This window comes from Sus scrofa, chromosome 1 (genome assembly GCF_054392235.1).
Source record: "Sus scrofa isolate SSC_HxYL_T2T_F1_AM1 chromosome 1, Sscrofa_HxYL_maternal_Yorkshire_Landrace_v2.0, whole genome shotgun sequence".
Lineage (NCBI taxonomy): Eukaryota > Metazoa > Chordata > Mammalia > Artiodactyla > Suidae > Sus > Sus scrofa.
The window spans coordinates 40,643,156-40,666,239 of record NC_139383.1 but is presented as its reverse complement, the minus strand read 5'-3'; the positions used below and the strand labels follow the sequence as shown (position 1 = coordinate 40,666,239).

At 37.4% G+C, this 23,084-nt stretch overlaps 2 long non-coding RNA genes across 6 annotated transcripts in view; one reads left to right on the top strand and one right to left on the bottom strand.

Annotated features, from left to right (window-relative positions):
• Positions 1–629: 629 nt before the first annotated feature.
• LOC110260218 (uncharacterized) lies at positions 630–15,839 on the bottom strand. The gene is made up of 3 exons (XR_002343077.2): positions 15,386–15,839; positions 1,141–2,595; positions 630–855 (listed from the first exon to the last, which is right to left on the bottom strand). It is a non-coding gene; the product is annotated as an uncharacterized LOC110260218 (long non-coding RNA).
• The window catches only part of LOC146406045 (uncharacterized), a 181,690-nt gene continuing 173,896 nt past the window's right edge, over positions 15,291–23,084 (top strand). The window contains exon 1 of one of the 5 annotated variants that reach the window (XR_014839877.1): positions 15,291–15,494. This is a non-coding gene — a long non-coding RNA (uncharacterized LOC146406045). Of the gene's footprint in view, positions 15,495–16,789; positions 16,988–23,084 lie in introns of those variants that run through there. The other 4 variants (XR_014839876.1, XR_014839880.1, XR_014839886.1 and 1 more) reach the window with 4 other exon arrangements.

Genomic DNA, 23,084 nt, shown 5'->3' with positions numbered 1-23,084 from the left:
AGTAGTGACAACGGTGGATCCTTAACCCACTGAGCCACCAGGGAACTCTAAAAATTATGCTTTTTCAAAAAGTGAGCTACTTTTTTAATGTTATAAAGCCAAGAAAATGAAGGAAGACAGGCTATTTTGAATGCTCATCTCATACTTCTGTAAGGTAAAGCAAAGCAAATACTTTGTGGGTGAAACAAACAGCTTTCCATGGAGGGTACATGATTTGAGTGCTAGACAAGTGATAAAGACTAGCTTTGACTTGATCTTTTTTTTTTTTCGTACATGAGCAAACTCCATGTTTGAACACATTAGTTCAAAGCCCACCTTAATCCTAATGTACCTCCCAGAGGTTTGCTGACAAAAAGAACCATTGGTGAGTCTGTGCTCTCTTCACATAAAATCTAAAGAAATTATTATTAAAAAATCTTCCTTTATCCTCCTTATCTTTGAAGACTTTAGGACTGGTAAATATTATCTTTTGGATGATAAACTTGCAAATGAGTACTAAATGAAAAGCTGTTATTTCCCTGGCCTGGCTATGTTCAGAACAGACATAATCTTTTCACGCTGGTCTGTACAAAGTCTGTTTTCTTTTTAAGATGTTGGGAAATGAAGTGAAAAACTTTGAATAGTCCTTGTTCTGATTTTCTCCACATCTTCTTTATTTCTATTTGAAAATCCTGCAGGCTAGTAAGAAGACATGAAGAAGAGTTGACCTTAGTTTCAGAAAAAGTAAACTCGTGATTTTAAACATGCAATTTATTAGGCATCTACAATGATACTCACATTGGTCAATGTCATCTCTTAGCAATGAAATTATTCAAAATTTCTAAGTGTTCTCTATGTCAACAGAATAAACAAACACTGGAGTTCCCGTCGTGGCGCAGTGGTTAACGAATCCGACTAGGAACCATGAGGTTGCGGGTTCAGTCCCTGCCCTTGCTCAGTGGGTTAACGATCCGGCATTGCCGTGAGCTGTGGTGTAGGTTGCAGACGCGGCTCGGATCCCACGTTGCTGTGGCTCTGGTGTAGGCTGGTGGCTACAGCTCCGATTCGACCCCTAGCCTGGGAACCTCCATATGCCGCAGGAGCGGCCCAAAGAAATAGCAAAAAGACAAAAAAAAAAAAAAAAAAAGAATAAACAAACACAAATTTCTGTTTAGAAAAACATATAGTTTCCTTCTAAATATATAACTCTACTGAAACAAACAGAAAGTCACGGGAAGGAAAGTGATGGTGTCTCAGTATCCGTGAGTGTGACAGTGTGGTTAACCTGGCCGTGCTGCAGGGTCTCTACGACAACTTCTTCTAGAACCTGATGTGTTCTCAGGCTCAGAGATATGTACACATGACTGTATTAGCATGGGAAAGACATTTGGCACATCATTAACTCATAATCTAAGAGTAATTCAAAACTGTGAGGGCTGTGAACAAGAACAAGTTGGGAAAATGTAAATAGATTACATTTTTTTTTTTAAAAAAAAGCAATTTTTACCAATGCACACAAAAATAACTTTTTAATTCTATTTTAAGTTTTTTTGTTGTCGCTTTTTTTTTGACCATGCCTGCAGCATGTGCCAGGCCAGGGATCAAACCCTCACCACAGCAGCAACTGAAGCTGCTGTAGGACAACACTGGATCCTTCCTTAACCCACTGTGCCTGAAGGGAACATCTAAAAAGGTTTTTTTAAAAATGTCGTGGCAAGAAGTCTGTTAATACCTTTTGTCTAGACTGTCTTAAATATACTTTTTTTTTTCCAAGAAAAAAAGCTCGTATTTCTTTTAGCAACGATGGTAACTTCTGCATTTGTTAATGATGTATTTGGTTACATAAGAACATTATTTCCTAGTCTGTATATGGACATTCCTTTAATTTTTTTTAAAATTTATTTTCTTGAAGGAATAAAATAAAAGAAAATGTTTACAGGAGAAACAAGAGAGCTAGCTTACTGATCCTTCTTTCTTTCAACTTTTTGTTCATAAGTAATCTGAAAATAAATAGTAAAAATTTGTCCTCTCCTAGGATGATTTTGGAACATTAATACATAAGAAAATACTTTAAAATGGAGTATTTTTTAAGTATTAATTTTAAAATAAAATATAATCTCTGTTGAAATATCATGGGGGAAAATGATAAAGATGAGTGAAAGAGTAAAATAACAAGAATCTACTGTTGAAAGATCAGGGAAAAAAGATTAAAGAAAATAATAAAATAACCTATAATCCCCCCTGACCCATAGAGAACCAATATTAACATATTGGTGGACACCCTTCAGAATTTCTATGTATGAATAAGCCATGTCTGGTTTTAGAAAAATTTGGAAATAAAATAAGGTTTCATTTTTTTATTTGTGCAAATTAAAAAACTTAACTTTGGTCCAGTCCTTTCTTGTGATCAAAGATACTCAAAGACCTCTGGTTATTTCTGAAAATAAGAGAATTAATCCTTATGCTAGCCTCTGCTCTCTTTTGGGAGAAGAAAACCTCAGCTATGACCCTTTGCAGCCAATCTCTTTGAGCAGTCCTCCAGGCAGTGACCATCCCAATCTCGTGGTCTGTGGCCTCCAGCTCTTTCTTCCTGCTATCAGTTTTTTCTGCATTTTGCTGGTGAAAACAGAATTCAAAATTACTTCATTTAAATCAGATGTCAGCAAAATTTTTCTGTAAATTGCAGATAATAAATCTTTTATTATTACATTAATAGCATGTAGGTACTTACATGAAGAGAAAGATAACAAATTTCTACATACTTTTAATTGATGAAATGCAAACATAATGATAGTAGTTGAGTACTCCAGTAGTCAAATTATTTTGAGGACTACAAAATAATATTTTGTAATACAGCACTATAAATGGGAAAAAAAAAAAGGACTTTTCTTTTTTAAGGGAGGGGTATTACATTTTGCTTCACTGGAGTTCAAAGTTAGTGTTGTTCCCTATCATCCAAATCAATTACCAGAGTCTCCTTGTGGTAGAGTGGGTTAAGGATCTGGTGTGGCTGTGGCGCAGGTTCAGTTGCTGGCCCAGGCATTTCCCTGCACAGCATGTGCGGGCAAAAAAAAAAAAAAAAAATATATATATATATATATCAATTACAAACATTCATCTGTTAATGCTATCTGTAGTGAGATTTTCTGTATTTCATCTTTCAAAATGTCTTTTCACAGAGATAATACTGCCAGATACTGTTATCAATACACCAGTGTACGATTGTAATCATATTTAAAACGTGAAATACGTTAATAGGATTCTGTTAGATTCCTCTTTGATATTTGCCTTTTAGCATGTCATTATACCTCACATTAATAACTTAAAATCCAAGGTTAGGTGAAAGCATCTCAAATGTACAGTGAAATGGATTTAAAATAATGAAATTTCTTTTTCACTTGCATCAAGGTCTGAAAAATGCTGCTGAAACTGTAGTTTGAGTTCCAAAGATATACTTGCTCTAAATTTGTATGGGGATAAAAATCTCGACTCTTGTTTTAACTTTTGCCAGCACATGATGTGTGTAAGACAGTTTAAAGTTATTTGTCATCCAAGAAAATATTGTCAAAATATCTTTGCTGCAGTGTAAGCTTCACATATAAACTCTATATTGCCTGTAACTTTCGATTCAACTCATTATGAGACATTATTAAGGCTGCAGCAAAAACGACCTTCCAAAACTATTCAGTATTCAATAATACTGATTCAGGGAAGTTCTTGTTCAAGAAATTTTCCCAAGCTTAGTAAATTTGTCCAACGAAGACATTTTCTGCTTCATACATATTTATTCCCACCATTTGTTGTAACACATTTTAGAAGATTACACTGCAGATTGTACTGAATTAGTGTTCTCAATTTTGGGGGAAAATATTCTCTCCTGTAATTATACCACACAGGCTGTCCATAAACTCTAATTCTTCAATCATGTCAAAAACAAAGTCGGCATTGATTTCTCAAATGAATAATAATTGAGAAGTACTGGTAACATCTGTTAATTCATCAAGAACCAAAGAAAACCACCAAACATAATTTCCTTTAATTTTTAATTGACTACTGAAGTTGTTCTCTACATCCCCAATCCTTTGAACAAATACTCCCACCAAAAGGCATATTATAGCTTAAAGCTATAAAAGCTATGTCTTTTAAAGCTAAAAGGCTTACACAGGCCAATTTTCTCTAGATACAACTCCTCAACCGTTGCAATCAAATATGATCCAATTAATTCACCATGCTAAGTGTCTTTCCTTGCCTAGCTAACAAATGAGCAACCTGGGTAGTTACTTTGGTGCTGTCTCACTTTAATATTTTATTTTTATGAAGAAATTCTGCTATGAAGAAATACCCCACATTACACTTTCTAATTTTTCTGATCACTGCTTTTCTCTGAGTTGGAAATATTGTAATAGAATGCTTGGTAATGTTGATGCATATTGTATGTAGTATTTTAGCATAGTCATAGTGTGACTACATAATAAACACCATTCTTTGCCGTCTAATTCAATAATAAAATAACCCATGCTCCACTGTGCCTTATAAGCATAAATTTCAAAGTCCAATTTTCTCTTTTCTTGTGTTGACATGATAGACACATACTCACTGGTGATTTATAAAATCATGTCGTGGTACAGCAATGTGCATGGCATTTGAAACACGGTTGATTTATAATCACATTGCTGTGATTGGTAGTTCCTGGAACAGGGGTGTGAAGAGATGAGAGTATCACACACCATCTCTGTTGCAGCTACATGCCAGTACAGCATGAAAGCAATGATAGATTAAATAAATAAATGACTGTGGCTGTTCCAATATTATTTTATTTATAAATACTGAAATTTGATTTCATGTGTCATGAAATATCACTATGCTTTTGGATTAATCTCAAGCATTTAAAAACAAGAAACTTATTCTTAGCTCATCAGACTATACTATAAAAACAGCAGGAGTTCCTGTCGTGGTGCAGCAGAAACAAATCCGACTAGGAACCATGAGGTAGCAGGTTTGATTCGTGGCTTCATTCAGTGGGTTAAGGATCCGATGTGGCTGTGAGCTGTGATGTAGGTCACAGACACAGCTCAGAACCTGAGTTGTTGTGGCTGTGGTATAGGCTTGCAGCTGCAGCTCCAATTCGACCCCTAGCCTGGGAACCTCCATATGCCGCTGGTGCAGCCCTAAAAATCAAAAATAAAATAAAATAAAAACAGTAAAGGGTCAGATTTGATCCATGGATTAGAGTTTGCCAATCCTTATTTAAACTAAAAGCTTCACGGAAGTTCCTGTTGTGGCTCAGCAGGTTAAGAACCCCATGCTGTCTCTAGAATCATGCTTAGACCTCCTCACGACTCTAGTTTTGTACTGACCACATGAAGCAAGTAGCTCCATTGTCCTGAAGTCAGATTTAAGATGAATAATTTAGGATTGTTGGTAATGAGAATATGCACTGACTTGTCCTTCCTGTCATCATTTAAATTGCAAATTAAAGTAGTGCAATGTTGATAAATTTTCAAATATCTGCTCAGTCTTACTCTTGTTGATGTTGTTGGTGTTTTTTGTGCATGTACTATATCTAAACCGGAGTGCTCCCTATCTGCTGTTCTTCCCTTTTCAAACACATACTTTTAGAAGAGGAAATCGTGATGAATTTAATTGAAGCTGCTATTTCTCAGGAAGGGACACTAAGGCCAAGCCACTTATACTTAATAAGACATCTTTGCAATCATTCTATGCTAAGTTGGGGCATGAAAAGTTCAAATGCTCTGAGAATAATAATGATAGAGTCTATTGTTTTGAGAAGGACAGGACAAAGTAAAGATAAAAGGTTTAAAAATATCCTTTTCTTTTTCTTCCTTTTTTATTTTTATTATTATTTTTTATTTCTAGGGCCACACCCATGGCACATGGAAGTTCGCAGACAAGGGATGGAATCAGAGCTGTAGCTGCGGCCTACGCCACAGCCACAACAATGCAGGATCCAAGCCACATCTGCAACCTCTATCATAGCTGATGGTAATGCCGGATCCTTAACCCACCGAGTGAGGCCAAGGATCAAACCTGCATCCTCATGGATACTATTCAGGTTCATTACCATGAGCCATAACCTCCTAGACTCATATTTCACACACACACACACACACACACACACACACACACACCCTGTGTATGCGTGCATGAATGTATCCTGGACTTGAGATTTGGCTTTGTAATCTTAGGGCTGACCATGGTAATTACTAGATGATCTAGGGTGAGAAGAAGCTATGCTTTCCTCTGGAGTACTTACTGAACCAGGATTGAAGTAGTCATATTTACTTTTAATCGTGTAATAGGAATGCATCTCAACTTCCTGAACAAAAGGGATTCTCATAAACATTTAACCAAAGTTAGAGATATCCTTCAAATTGCCAGATAATAAAAAGACCAAAAAGAAATATTTACCTGCTGAAGAAAGTGGTAAGAGTTCCCAAACAAGGGCAAAGACCAAAACAGGAAGATGAAGAAGGATTTCTTTAGGGAAATGTAATTTTTATTTATTTATGTATGTATTCTCTTTTTTAGGGCCACTCCCACAGCATATAGAGGTTTCCAGGCTAGGGGTTGAATCAGAGCTGTAGCTACCAGCCTACGCCACAGCCATAGCAACTCGGTATCTGAGCCGAGTCTGCCTACACCACAGCTCACTGTTTACACTACAGCTCACGGCAACACCAGATCCTTAACCCACTGAGCAAGGCCAGGGATCAAACCGGCATCCTCATGTACGCTAGTCAGATTCATTTCTGCTAAGCCAGGAACTCTGGGAAATGTAATTTTTTAAAAACAGGACTGGAAGGAAGGAGTTTTGTGAGAACCTAAGTGTGAAAGTATAAAGGAGTAACTACATTAAGTACATTGGAGGGAGTTCCAATTTTCCTTTCCTTTCATTTTATTACCATCCATAAATTTCCCCAACTCATTTTTGCACATCAGCATGTTTAATGTGGTAGCGCCAGTGATGCCATGTGGTAGGAAGAAGGATAGATTGAAAAAGGGGCAGAAGAGATTATAGGATTATAGGTGTCCTTTCATACCTTGCAAGGGATTATCCTGTTCTTTAAGAGTGTACTTCTTTGCAGAACAGATACTGACTCACAGACTTTGAAAAACTTATGGTTTCCAAAGGAAACAGTTCGGGGGTGGGGGGGTGCACTGGGGTTGTGTTGTGGGATGGAAATCCTATAAAATTGGATTGTGATGATCATTGTACAACTATAAATGTAATAAATTCATTGAGTAATAAAATAAATTTCAAAAAGAGTGTACATCTTTGATTGCTTAGGCTATTTTGCAACTCCAGAGTGATAGGAAACTGATAATTTATAGAAAACTACACATAATGCAGATAAATCCTTTACAGAGTAATGCAAATGAAATTGTCTCTTAGATATATTATCAATTCAAAGATTAACATTATAATCTATAACAGCAGTTTCCAAAGTATGATTCAGAGTCCCCTTGGAGTCTAGAGATCTTTCATGGAGGCCTAAAATGTCAAAACTATTTTCATAATAATACTAAGATACATCTGACTTTTTCACTTTAATTCCTTCACAAGTTTACAATGGAGTTTTCCAGAAGCTACATGACATATGATATCACAACAGATGAATGCAGAGCAGATATAAAAATCCAGATGTTTTCTATTAAGCCAGACATTAAAGGGATTTGCAAAATGTAAACCAATGCTACTCTTCTTACCAAATTTGTGTTCGTTTTGGAAAGTATATCTAATTTCATAAATACATCATTTATGATTTAAAGTACTATATCTCACCTCAAAATGATATAGTCATTATATTTCTTCTAGCATCTCAGGGTTTCAATGTTTAATATTTAATTGCAGTAAATTTGTAATTTATTTTGCTACATGGCATGAGGTAGGGATCTTTTATTTTCTCAAGTGGTTGGTTAGGTTTTTTTGCTAAATAAGCTTTTCTTTCTCAGTCATTTGAGATGGTACCTTTGTCATATGTTAAATTTTGATATATATGTGGTGGTTTCTAGATCCTCTATATTATTACATTAATTTCCTTCCATTCTAGTACAGGTTATGAAAATTTTAAACTATTAATATATTTTAATTTATATTAAAATTATATATATATTGTGTTATATATATAGGTTCTATTTCACTGGAAACTCTAATACACACATTTTTAATACAAAAAAATTAAGAAAAGCAGCAACAGCAAGAACTATGGCATTTTAGGAACATTTTGAGTAGCTACTCTTAATTTCCTGTCTTCTAATTATTCATCCATTTATATGTACTAAATATTTCCTAAACATCTCTTGTAAGAAGTTTTGTTTTCTCCTTTTTCAGCTTAATTTATATAACATGAAGCTACATGTACAATGACTACATGGTTATTCATATGAATATTTCTTTTCTCTACTCAGTTCTTCAGGCTTTCTATATAAAATGTCTTGGCATAACTAACTTATTCCACATTTTGCTGCCTTTGAAATTCCAAGAGAGGTTTCCTGTCCTCTGTTGGCCTTTCCTACTTTCTTTCTTTTCTTTTTCTGCCCAGATTCTTCTGGGCAGTAATATAAAATAACTATGAGGACATCTGATACTTCCAGAGAGAGGATTTTCTTGCAGAAAAAAAAAAAAAAAACTTTTTGGAAACAGGAAATCATTTTTAGTTAACCACATTAAGAGTTTCAAAGCTTAAAACCTTGGAAAGTTTTATTTTATTGCTTTTTGATGTTAGCAATAATGTGGTCTCCCATACTTAGTCTGGATGTCTTACGTGGAGTTACTGCTTTAGAAAATGATGCATAAAAATATTCAGCAGAATATAGCCTGATGTATGTGCCACTAGTTCCACCTGTGTGTCTATCTATCTATCTATCTATCTATCTATCTATCCATCATCCTCTGTGAAGTAAACAATGCATGTAAAACAATAGACCTATATATGACAAACAAAACTAGAAAGATAAGCAGTGACATACGATGTAATGTGAAGAAAATTACTTTGGAACTCTATGAAGAATTGTTTTAATATATAATCTGCTTGGGTTTATGTGCTCGCTCTTGAATACGTACATAATTTTTTATGTTATTAAAATTTTAGAAGACAAGGAATATGAAAACAATTATAAGATCTTCACTTATATGGAGACAATTGACAACAGCACTACTTTGACCCAAGTAACTCAGGCTTAAGCCATAGGATTTACAGTAAGCCCACAGAAATACAATTGAATCAAAGGGAACTGGGTAACATTCCTTCTCCACTGTGTTTGCCTTTCTCTACTCAAAATGTCAAAAAGAAAGATATTAGTGAATTACCTCTTTTGTAATTTTTTTTTTTGGTTGCATTGGGTAGGACTCATGAAGAAGACTGAAACACAGGCTAAGTACTTACCATTTTTGAAAAGCCAATTAATTCATTTTGCATAACTATCTTGGAAAACTAAAAAAAAGCCAAAGTTACACCAGCATTTCTTTTCTGTATGTGCCATCTATCCTGAAGCACATGAAGAAGAATCACCACCTTTTCTAGTAACCTGGGTTTGGACCTACCTAGGAGAGAGTGAATGGCTTTCCTCTGGAACACCTTGAGGTGGAGCATCCTGGCATCATGACTAGGCATAGAAGCCTACTCTAAGCAACAAGGAGTCGAGGGCAGTGTACTCTTCTTCCAGGCTGTGAAAGCCTCTAAAGATGTACAGGTCAACTTCCTGATGCTACTAGGGGAACACTGAACCCAACTGTCTAGAGAACTTCACGGGGTAAGTGCCTCTCCTTACCTTACCGCATGCTTCCTATTACAGAGATTCCAACCGGAGTGTTCATTACTGTTTCTGCAATGTTTACAATATTGTAGGTGTTCAACAAATGTTAAGGAATGTGATAAATGTTATAAACTGCCCTACAGAGATGATCACAGTAGTATTTCACCTTCAAAGGGATCCAGAACCAAACTAAGGATTTTAGAGGGTGTTAGATATTGCATTAGATGTTTAGAGGGTTGTCGCTGGAAACAACTATCACAGGAACTGCTGCCTAGAGAGAAACCATTGGTAACAGAACTATCACTGAGAGCAGAGCAAAGGATGAGAAGCAGGGGAGGAAGAGCCACCTTGAGTCACAACTTTTGCTAATTGGAACTGCCGCTAATAGCACCATCCAGAAAGTTCAGCACCCAGCTCTCTTCTAGGTAACAAAGGTGATAAGTAGAAGATTTAGAATCAAAGAGACAAAAGTAAAAGAGTAAAAAAGTAGATAACTTGTGATTTATTATTCAATTTAGTGCAATTTCTAGCATGTCCTTTTATTGTGGATTCACTGTAGGCTGAGCACAATTTCTAAGCCTCTTATTTTTTTAAGCCCTAGTTTTAATTAATTATTTAATTGTTTTTTAGGGCTGGCACATGGAAGTTTCCAGGCTGGAGGTCGAATCGAAGCCACAGCTGCTGGCCTGCACCACAGCCACAGCAATGTGGGATCCAAGCTGTGTCTGCAACCTACACCACAGCTCTCAGCAACGCTAGATCCCCAACCCACTGAGCAAGGCCAGGGATCTTACCTGCATCCTCATGGATACTAGTCAGATTCGTTTCCTCTGTGTCATAACAGGAACTCCTTGAGCGTTAGTTTTAAACATCCATAATTTCAACTATCAGCTCTTTAGGGTTTTGAGGGGAAGAACTGACCCACATGGCTCAACCCACATAAGAAGGGGTTATACCAGAATCAATTATTCCACCATTTTTTTTAAGGCATCTACTAATGTTCAGTACATTGCTTTGGGCTAATTACAAAGGGGAATGCCTAAATGTGGTTCAAAGTATTCCATTTATATATACATATTTTTTTCCCCGGCAGGGGCTCACCTGATTGAAAACCATACTTGTGTTCATTTTTTCCCAGCTCACGAAAAGACCCATCTAGGTAAGGATTGTTTTAATTGTATCACAGTGAAATTCATCCCAGGAATACTGGGATTCACAGGGCAGTACGGCAGGTGCTATGAGTGGAATTCCTGCTGACGAGCCAGATCTCCGTACCACACAGTAAAAAGAAGGGTTGAGATTCAAGCCTGGATCTGTGTTATTTCAAACAGCCGTTTGTTAGCTCTCACTGTTTACTGCCAGTACCACAAGGGAGGTCACAAACACAAACATGCTTGAAGATGGATCATCCACAAGAGTAACAATCACTTATTTTAAGACAGAAAAACTGTGTTATATTCCCAGAAAATTGTTAACCTCTGCATTTATGGTTAAACTGAACAAGGCTGAAGACCACTGAGACCAGGATGTCCTCCTAAAACAAACTAAAACCTTGCCTTTCAGAATCAGAGACACTTGGCAATCCTAACTTAGCCACATGTGTTCCTTTCTTACATATGTGGCAGCAAACAGATGTGCAGACACTGCAAAGCACAGAAGAGCTTGTATTGGAGACTGCTTTGTCCCAAACTTGACTTTTAAGTTCTCTAGGGAAATATTAAGTCCTTGAAGTTATATACAGTTTTAGCAAGAACTCAAGGAATGTTCTTATTTTTTAAACTAATGGACAGTTATTAAGAAGCACAATGCAGCCCAAATATATTTACTTTAACTGAAAATGTACTAAAATCATTGGATTCAGATTTTCCTTACTCCAAGGGTGATTATACAGAGTTTAGCTTGGGCTTAGGGGTGAGGGAGTGTATGTTGAAGAACTCACCTATATCAACGCTTGTTCTCATCTCAGTTTCTCTGAAAAGTTGGGGTAATAATATTTCTGAACTCTGTTGTAAGAGGTAGTAGATGATCCATGAAACATACTCAGAACTATGCCTGCTCAGAGCTTGCAGGTAAGAATATTAGCAATTCAACACTGGAACAGGTTAGTCAACAGAATCTTGTGAACATATATTTTTCTAATTTTTAATGGATTTTGAATAATATGTCCTTTCATCTTGCAGTACACGATTGAACATTTAAGAAAAAACCTAAATCATACTTAACTCAGAACCATAGTTCCCAGACTTTCATCTTACTGCTCTTTCTGGCACACTTAGTCTTCATGATTTAATTCAACATTAAGAGCTCTTTCATGCTCGCTCTTGTTTTACAATTGCCAAGTCACTTAAAGTATTAATCATATGCCTTTATTATGTTTATTAGCTTTGTATCTCTGTGATCTCTTAGTATGAAGATTTTTTTCCTCTGTCATTTTAATAATCTATCCAAACTCCGAATCACAAGTTTAAAACTATAAAATTGACATGATCAAGTACAGAAAGAAGAAAGCCATTAAGCCAAATGAGCATTAACAAATGGCTCTAAATCCCCATGCTGCCCTGTAGTCAGTGTGACCTTGAGTAAATCACTCATGATTCCTTAGTTTAGCTTCCTCATCTGTAAAATAAAGATCATAATATCTGTCAGACCTTCCTCCAAGGGCACTGTGAAGTAAGATATTATATGTGAAAGCCCTCTATAAACTCTATAGTCTGGGAGTTTGAGAGCTTGTTTATCCAAAACTTCATGGTGAGGTAAGTGAAAGCCCTCTATAAGCTGTATGGTGCATTTGCTACACGTGACATTGCATGAGAGCTTATTTATTTAATTCTTCACAATGGAGGCACTTTGGTGTGATTTGGGGTTTTGCACTGTTGTAGAGGCTTTCTAAGAATGATAGCACACAACACTAAGCAGAATCTAATAAAGATTCAATCAGTGGTTTCACGGGTTGTACTGTAGGTGTCCAGAGAAGGAAATGAGACCTGGGGACTGGCTGGGCTCTTTAGAAAACATCTACAGAGAGGTGCGTTTTTTACTTTACCATTGAATATTGGGTAAGATTGAAATAAACCGAGGACAGAAGTGAGGGGGTTCCAGATGGAGGAACAACTTGAGAGAAGATCCAGAGTAACAGTATATGGAAGCAGAAGAGCACAGAGGCTGAACAATGGACTGATTTGGATGCAGCGATCCCTTCCTGTAGAAAGCAGTGGGAGATGAAACTGGTGAGAGTGAGGGAGTCTCAATGGAATGCCGAAAGAATGATGCGCTTTGTTTACACAGCACATTTAAAAGGAAGGCCACTGAAGGGTTTTAGAGCAGGAAGAGTGATGTGGTAAAAACTGTGAATTCTAGCTTCAGACAAACCAATTTCGAATCCAAATTGGCCTCTTAGCCAATATTTTCTTAGGCAACATTTACTGGACGTGCATGGTGCAGTGGGAAAAGTGTGGGTCTCGGAGTCAAGGGAGGGCCTTTGGAATGTGAGGTCTCTTTTTTGGACCTACCTTTCAGCCAGCGTGGCTGGCAAAGCCATCGTCTTTTATCCTGGCTCTTTCTCACCACTTCTGGAACCATTTCTGCCACTTTTTATTTCATCGAATTTCTATCAGTGTTCTTCTAGGTTACGAGTGCAAAACAGGTTACAACATGTTTTCTCCTAAAAGCCCTCAGAAAAGTTTCAAACTACCCTGCCTGCTATTAATTCTTTTTCCATTCCACTATTGCTCAATCTCCTTTAGTTGATCACATTGCCTTTCAGCAGAGAGTATTACTACATCACAATTAGAAGCATATGATTAGATTTTAATGACCATTTCCTGTCCAGATTCATCATTAAAAGGGCCTTTGTCACTAACAAATTCTAACTCATATTTAATGCTATTTTAACATCACATGTGTTCTCATTATTTAAAATTATCTTAAGTCAGGCTTATGCAGTGAGTTTGAAAATCATCTTTGCATCTACAGAGGCTTATATCAATCACATCTTTGGCGAGAAAGAAAAATACTCAGTTCTGAAGCTATTGGTGTGTCCCCTATTGATTATTAAGGTACTGACATGCTAGCAGCAAGATTTTTCTTTCCTTTTCTTCCATTTTTTTAACTAGGGAAAATAAAATCATTCTACCCCTCAACTCTCCTTTTTCAAAACTGGAAAACAGGAATGAACTTAAGTTTTCACCTAGTCTTTGATTTTTATCTCGGCTTCTAGAGAGGGGTAGAAACCTGACAAATGTAGATTTGGAATGAACATTATTTAAATCACTCTCCACAAAACCTAACTAGTAGACAAAGGACATATCTGTGCCAACTGCTAAGTCAACGGGAGGACTACACAGAGGGTCAACAAAGTTATCAACAAGGTATCCATCCCACTGAAGGATGAAGTGAAAATATGGGTAGTCTAACATGGCCACCCTAGAAAAACAAGGATCACAATTTCTAAGTTTCTATTTATTTCTCTTGCATAGACATGGGATATGACTTGAGGTAAGCTGTCTTACCTTCAAGAATGTGTTCATATTTTACTTTTCACATTGTAAAATGATATAGACACTCTATGTCCCAAATAATAATGATCTCTCTAGGGAGCAAACATTAAACAATGGTAAAAATGCCTGATGGTGATTTATGAGACTGGAAAGCTTGAAAATCTCATTGCCATCTCAGTTTTAAATTGTTATAAAATAAGAACAGGCTTGGAACACTGTTACGATGTATTTATTCCCTATGCCTGCACATCAGTAACATCTTACAAATATAAAGTGATGTTTTCAAGATAGTTTTTTAGGGTGTTTACTTTCTAGTTTATTATTGTTACACTTGAAATGTTCAGAGGTGAAATTATCTGGAACTAAACATCAAGATGGTCAATATATTTTCCTGGCTTTTCAGATAGCTTAGGTGTGGTCTATTGTGATCACTCTTTGGAGAATTATGTAGACAAGCCCACTCCTTTTCAGATAGAAATTTGAAATAATTAAAAGGGATTTTTATAAAACAACTTGTTCTTATTAAGAAAATCAGAATTCATTACTGAAGTAATGGGATGAGAAAAACCTAAAAATTTTTCTTGCCACTTTTTGAAAGTTATGCTTTCATAAATTACATTTTCAAAGCCAGCACTTCTCCCAGGTGATGAAACAAACTGAAAACTGAATGTTTTAAATCAAAGAAAGCATGCTTGTGCTAGAGAGAGGGAAGGAAGACGTATTACGCTTTAGAACTATTCTTCATTTCAAGTACAGTTATGAATTATCATCTTTCAAAGTTAAGAAGTAATTAATATGTGCACAATATCAGCTGTGTACACGTCTATGGTGTTAATCCAGTGACACACAAGATACGGTCACTGGTTATAACCAAAAGGGAGAAATAAATGAATGTGTATATTTGCCTGTACCTGGGCAAGAGTATGAGAATGGATATGTAAATATCAGAGCACATTTTAGGAAACACAAACATAAGGGTGTGTTTTAATATACTGTCACAAAAATGTGAACATAAACAGGAAACTAGAGACAGCAAATAATTAAACCAGATAGTTCAAAGAGAAGGTGAGACTGCATGGTTTAGGGGCAAGGCAGGAAAAAGAGGATACAAAGAAATACCATGTATCACATACCTGCAGGTGACCCTCCAGAGCCATTCTCCTTCTGTTTCCATTTGCCCTCTGCCTCACAGATGGGTGGCAGACGCTACACGAACAGGACCTGGTGTACTCTGGCTTCCAGGTAAGTCTGGGACTTTATTTTTTCCAGGCTCCATTCCTCAGTCCTTTGGCATGAAGAGAGGTAACATCTCACTGCTGTTGGCCCCCATTCCTGCCCTATTTGTGGTGATTTGCTTTTACCCCAGGCAAACTTTTATTATCTATCACTTTTTAAATAAATACTCATCTAATGATTTCTTTTCTGCTGGAAACTCTGCTGATACATTAGTTGGTAGCAGAAGTGGCCCCAGGAAATAGACTCCTTGAACCGAGACTCTGGGCTTAGCACATTATATATTTGAGGAGTACAGGGATAACCTTTTTGCTGGGAGTGCGAGAGAGATAGAGTAGCAGTAGTGCTTGGCATACTGTAGCATTGTAAACATTCAAGTTAACACTGTGGTTGCATGAGATGAGAGTTTGCAGAGATCAAGTGGCTGTGACACACAGCTGCTCTGACAATTAAGATTTTAAAGTCATTAGTTTCTTTCGACAGTCCCACAGAATATCGATAAGGCAAAATAATTAAAAATATGAACATAAAATTACAAATGTGCAGAGTCAGAAAGTTTTCTGAATAACTTTGAAGGCACCCCCTCTCCTATACTCGTGCAGAAAATATAGCTGGTGATCAAGCTCACAGCATGATTGTAAAGGTTGTAGATTCATAGAACTAATTATAAATCAGATCCACCAGATCTACTATGCTAACAGAAAGGCAATTATCAGGAAACAATGGAACCATGCCTCATTGAATGGGATATTTTGGTAGATATAGATGAAGTTAAGGACTATGAATCTCCAAATTCTCCTGGGCCACCCTTGCCTCATAAGCAAATACACCCTTCTTCCCACTTACACCCTTCAGTGGGCTCATAATGCATAACCTGGACCGAAGGTACGAGGGCCTATTCATAAAAAAGAAGAATGAAATTTCATCTCCCATCAGGCAGAAAAATCCTCATCTAGCTGAAAGACCTGCAATAACTAAGGGAGCATGGAATTGGATGGTGAAAGTAGATAGTTATGATAATCTGTTTATCCTAGTGGCTGGCTACTGGGGGAAAATTCAGCTGCTGCATTTTATGGTACTCCATAATTTTTTCCTACTCTTTTCCTCATTAATTCCTTATATGAAGAATAGCAGAAGTAGCCAATATTTTTGATTCAGGGGAGGAAAATGACTGAATTGAAATTACCCCATGATGATATGATAGCTGTTGAGACCCAGTTCTCGCTGGTCACAGGCACAGGATTTCCACCCAGATAAAGACAACACTGCATGCTGAGGGGCACTAAGGGTTAACTCCCTTTGCATTACAACAGAGAGCCTCCCATAGCCTCTTACTTCATGTCAATGCGGATCCCAGCAGAAGGTAGGATGTAGGGAAGAGTTTGAGGGCAGGGAACTTAATCCTTGGTTCCTTTCTGGTGAAGTTAGGCAGGGCTGGCTGTGCTCCCAAAGGAACAAACCCCGCTCCTCTCCAGGTGGTCTTCTGTTCTCATCACTTCCTGGTGAGTCCTCCTCTTACCTCTCAGAACATAAGGAGGGAGGGGAGGGCAGGGAGAGCTCTGTTGTGGGTGGTCCTAGGCCCCTGCGTGATTGTTTGTTTCCTAAACTCCATTCACACCTTGATCATTAGTCTCTTTGTAAATAAACCTTCCTTAAGTTACTCTGATGTGAGTGGGCCATCTGTTTCCTGGGAGGAAGGATCCCAGCTGATACTTAGATGTCCGATAACAAACATACCAAAACCAACTTCAGAATATGCAGAGGCAAATTTGATAAGCTTTCCTGTCAAAAAAAAAGTTCACTGGAGTTCCCGTCGTGGCTCGGCGGTTAACAAACCTGACTAGTATCCATGAGGACACGGGTTTAAACCCGTGGGTTAAGGATCCGGCGTTGCTGTGAGCTATGGTGTAAGTCAAAGATATGACTCAGATCCTGCATTGCTGTGGCTGTGGTGAAGGCCTGCAGCTACAGCTCCAATTCAACCCCTAGCCTGGAAACCTCCAAATGCTGAGGGTGTGGCCCTAAAAAAAGACACACACACACACACAAATCCACTAACAACTTTTAAAGTTTTCTGTATTGTGTATATTTTCTGAAAAGACATCACTGAATCATGTGTGAGAACATAGGTTTTGAGCTCCAACCATTTCTGAAATGATATTGATGTTCTCCAGGAAGGCTGCCAAATGTCCAAGTCATGGAATGTCTGGAATGTTTTTTCACTTTTTATGCTTTTAGTTGAACTCACAGCATATGGAAATTCCTGGGGCAGGGATCAAACCTGAGCCACAGCAGTGACAATGCCAGATCCTTCACCTTCTGAGCCACCAGGGAACTCTGGAATGTCTGGAATTTAGAGTAATACTTTGGATGCTTTTAGTGAAGGTAGTCTATTCTAGAAACCTTAAAAAAATTCTACTAATACAAAATCATTTACCATACCAATTAATATGAAACCATTTACCGTAATTATTCCTCAAATTCTTCTTATTCTCATTTTACCTCTGTGTACTCAGTCTAAATAAGCATGACATCATCATGTAAATCACGTGTTTTGAGAACTTTCAAACAGCAATGGTGAATTTTTACTGTTCCATTTGATCTCTCTTGTTTATTTCTCTCTGGTGACTAATGGTGAGTAATCAGGGAAGGTAACTCATCTGCAATTAGGTTTCCTATCTGGTTATCTGGTTACCTATCTCCTAATGGGTTAGTCAACTGTAGCAAAGCCGAGAAACACATTCTAAGTAATTAAAATCCATTAAGTTTGCTGGCTCTTTCCTAAAAATCTAAAACAAAGAGAACAAAATAAGGGACAATAACATTGTCCTAAGCTGGAATTAGGCTTGTTGTTTTTCTTTTGTTGTCTGACACATTCATTAATTCAGCCACCATTTGAACATCAACAAGTGTTAGTTTAGGTACGGATGATGAAAAAATAAAAGAAAATATTAAATCCAAGATCCTAGATGAATCCTCCTTTTAGAGAGTTTCTAGTCCAGTTGGGGGGAAGCCATTACAATACAAGTTCCATGGTAAAGGTTAATCAAGTGCATGCATAGGTGGGGCATCTTTGGCAGGTTGGAGTTGGTCCAGAAAATCTTCTTAGAGGCATTGCATAGGAGAAAGGTTTGGGGAATAAATAGAATTAAATAGGTCAGGAAAGGGGACAAGGACTTTCCCAGGAGAGGGACAAAAAACGCAAAGATCTAAAATAGTCCAATGTGTTTAGGGAACTACCAGCAGGATTTTATAGCTGGAGAAAAGGGTGAGTATAGGAAGGTGACTAGTCATGAAGCAAGAGAAATAGAAAGGAACCAGATCACACAGCCTGAAGGAAGCTACAAATATACATTTTGTAGAGAAAGTTGTAGGGCTATATTATTTAGATTGCCAGTGGTTGCAAGGATCAGAACATCCTATGGTAAACGGCTTAAAAAGAAGGAGATGTACTGACTTGCATAACTCTAACTCCAAAATAGGGTTGGCTTCAGATGTGGCTAAATCCAGAAGCTCGCTGTGATTTCCTGAAGTTTTCTGTCTTCTATTCTTTGAGTCCAACCTTGGACTATAAAAATGCCCCAGGAGGAGTTCCCGTCGTGGCGCAGTGGTTAACGAATCCGACTAGGAACCATGAGGTTGCGGGTTTGGTCCCTGCCCTTGCTCAGTGGGTTAACGATCCCGCGTTACGGTGAGCTGTGGTGTAGGTTACAGGCGCGGCTCCGATCCTGCGTTGCTGTGGCTCTGGCGTAGGCCGGTGGCTACAGCTCCGATTCGACCCCTAGCCTGGGAACCTCTATGTGCCGAGGGAGCGGCCCAAAGAAATAGCAAAAAGACAAAAAAAAAAAAAAAATGCCCCAGGAGAGCAAAATAAATGTCACTGCCCTTGGACTCATTGGTACACACCATAAGGGCCAAAGAAAGAGAAGAAGTTTCTATCTGAGCATTTGATGCAAAAGTTCTGAGATTCACCTAGACTGAATTTTTTTAGGTCACATACCTACCCTTAAACCAACCCAGACTCAACCTTGGTAGTAAGAAATTTCCCATGAGGCACATATGTCAAATTCTCAAAATGTAATTATTTCACATACGATGGAACTACCCTCTTTTGAACACTGCATTTTACCAAAAAGCTCAATTAATGCTGTCTCAGAGAGGCTTTACTTCTTTCCACCATAGTAAGTCACATGGCCAAAGATACTAAGTCATGGGGAAGACGGTGGCGCATTATAAACCAACTGGAATTCCATTTTATTAGTTAGGTTAATTATGCACAGTGGGCACCAGAATTCCAATGCCTGTTCCCCTTTTCTAAAGAATTGATGAGAACATCTACCCAGAATCCATATGGCTAGGAACAGTGTCACAGAGTCTAGTATGAGTCCTTTGAATGTGGGTTGTATAATATTCTGTATTGGTCAGTTCATGCTGAGATATCCAAATTTAGCTTTTGGCATTTTTATTGAATTCCTACTTCTTTCTAGGTTTTCTTCGACACAGAGTCTTTGAGGACAGCATTTTATCTTTGCATTTGGATTTCTTGCAGCATTTGCTTCTCTCTAATATGCTTTGTACAATGTTGCCTATGCTCTTTCCACCCATTCTTTTTGGTGGCTTCATCTTTCATGGGATGAGATGCTTGCTCTCATCTTAGAGGCAGCAGATGCATATTAAGCTGCTTTTGTGAGAAGCCGTTTTTGGTTAGGAGTTCACTGTGCCTTGCCATACCAAGAAAGAGAATTCTAAGCACAAAAAGATGAAGCCACTCTTGAGCTCTGTTTAATGTACAATATTGTATAGACTATACCTCTACTAAGAAACTTTGTGGGTGTCTATATTGATGCTTGTTGAAGTTCATTTCACATTTGTATTAATAATGGTAGATGCTTTCTTCCCTTTCAAACCAGTTACTTTTGTTTTTATTGGTCCTTAATGTTGAACTGTATCTGGACAGGACTGATTAACCTCTTGCAAGATACTGTCCAATTTCTAACAATGTTTGAGTCAACTGTTGCATGTGACATATTGATTAAACATTCATTGTATCATCTTCTCTATTAGACAATAAATTCATTTTTAATTTATTTTTTACTGAAGTATGGTTGATTTACAATGTTGTGTTAGCTTCAGGTGTACAGCACAGTGATTAAGTTATACATATATATAGTCTTTTTCAGAATATTTTATCTTATAGGTTATTACAAAATATTGACTATAGTTCCCATACTATAGTATGTCCTTGTTGGTTATCTATTTTATATATATATATAAATGTATATATATATATATATGTATGTATATTAGTGTGTATATGTTAATCCCAACCTCCTAATTTATCTTTCTTCCTCTTTCCCCTTTAGTTGCCCTAAGTTTTTTTTCTATGTCTATGAGACTCATACTAAATTTCTTTACAGTAACATTACTGCTTTCCTTCTCAATTATTATATATTCTTTCTAGTATTCGGAGGGCTAGATCTTCAGTGAGTATAGAGCATATAATTGAGAAGACATGCTTTTAAAACCAAAAGTGCTCTTAATTGTAGTCCTTTTATTTGGTCAAATGATTAAATCAAGTATCTATCGAAAGATCCAGTGTTAAATTATATCAGATTCACTAATGATGTTCTTCTTAGCAAAGGATACTTTCCTATAAAGATGATTTCCATTCACCACCTCTGTTGATGACTTCAATTGTAGAGTTTGGAATTTGCTCATGAAATCTGCAGAGAATTCCAGATTTACAGGGGTAGGTAACAAAAATGGGTAGATATAAACTGGTTTTAATACTTGGCAAAAATGACCCTATAAAAGTCTAATGGATTTTATTATGTTAGCGTATGTAAGTTTTTTTTTTTTTTTTTTTTGTCTTTTTGCCTTTTTCTAGGGCCACTCCTGCGGCATATGGAGGTTCCCAGGCTAGGGGTCTAATCGGAGCTGCAGCCCCCGGCCTACTCCAGAGCCACAGCAACGCGGGATCTGAGCTGCATCTGCAATCTACACCACAGCTCATGGCAACGCTGGAACCTCAACCCACTGAGCAAGGCCAGGGACCGAACCTGCAACCGCATGGTTCCTTGTCGGATTTGTTAACCACTGCACCACGAAGGGAACTAACTCCGTGATATATCTTTAAAGTCATGAGTCATAAGGCTTTGTCCAAAGGCGGCCAATAAAATAAATAATAGAGTGCAGAACCATTGAAGAGTTATGTCATGCAGTATTTTTAATTAAGAGAAAAAAATTATTGGTTGTTTTGAAAGTAATGATATTTCTTCACCTTGTTCTCATTTTTTCCTTTTTTTTTTTTTTTTTTTTTTTGCTTTTTAGGACTGCACCTTCGGCATATGGAAGTTCCCAGGCTAAAGGTCCAAACAGAGCTGCACCTGCCAGCCACAGCCACAGCAATGCAGGATCCGAGACACATCTACAACCTACACCACACCTTACAGCAACACCGGATCCTCACCCACTGAGTGTGGCCAGGTATTGTACCTGCGTTCTTATGGATACTAGCTGGGTTCGCCACCACTGAGCCATGATGGGAACTCCCACCTTGTTCTCTTTTACATCTTTAACAAAATACTTTAAAATGAAGTACTTCTTATTGTAATATCAAATTTATTCCTTTTGCTTCAAGAAGTATATCCCACACTTGGAAGAGTTGTGCCTCCCAAGGCATAAGTTGGTCTTCCTTAATTTGGATAGCTACTTGATGAACTCAGTGGATTTTCTGAGGTTTTTTTCAGGTCATTACTCTATTATAATTGTGAAAAAAAGATTACTGTGCAGAATAGCAAGAAATTGTGGATAATTTCTCCTCCCCATTCTCTGAACCCATTGAAGTTTATACTTCCTTTGTTTTGCACTATAGTTAGCTTTATACTTGTCTAACTCCTTCATTATTCTACCTTGAAAGGCAGGGACTGTGACTTATGTATCTTCTCATTTCTGGCATAGGTAGGAAAAGTTCTTTTCATATAAAAGGGGCACCCCAAAGTTTGATGAGTTGAATTGACTGTCAGGAGAACAATGTAAAACCCACTCTTGTTGTTAATTAGCCATGTGACTGACAGTTGATGAATCATTTAATCCTTCTGGGCCTCAGTTTCTTTGTCTGTAAAATGAAGGAGCTGAGCCAGCTAATCTTGAAGATGTATTCCAGTTTTAAAATGCTACACGAGTGTGTGATGACAATAACCAAGCATTAGTCATCCTTATTAATGTACCACTACTAAAACTCTATGGAACATGTTTATATCCCAATATATTTTGGATTTCATCTGCTATTAATCATCTACAACCTACAAGATGGTTTGGATTCCAACAGTTTTATTTAGGCTCTTTTCATTAGCAAATGCCCTGAATTGCATTGCTTTAATGCATTCTGACCATTGGTCCTCCTCCAAGCCAAGTCTGGGTAAAGGGATCCTTCCCTGTAGGTTAAGTAACTCTAGAGATGTTGCACCTCCTGTAAGATTTTTGGATTTCAGTATTCGCATGACTTTGCCATGTTCCCCTAGGCAGAAACTTCTCTGGTGACATAGGCAAAAGAATTTGAGAAGAAAGTTTTGTCTTGTACGCTCGTTTTTTTATCTC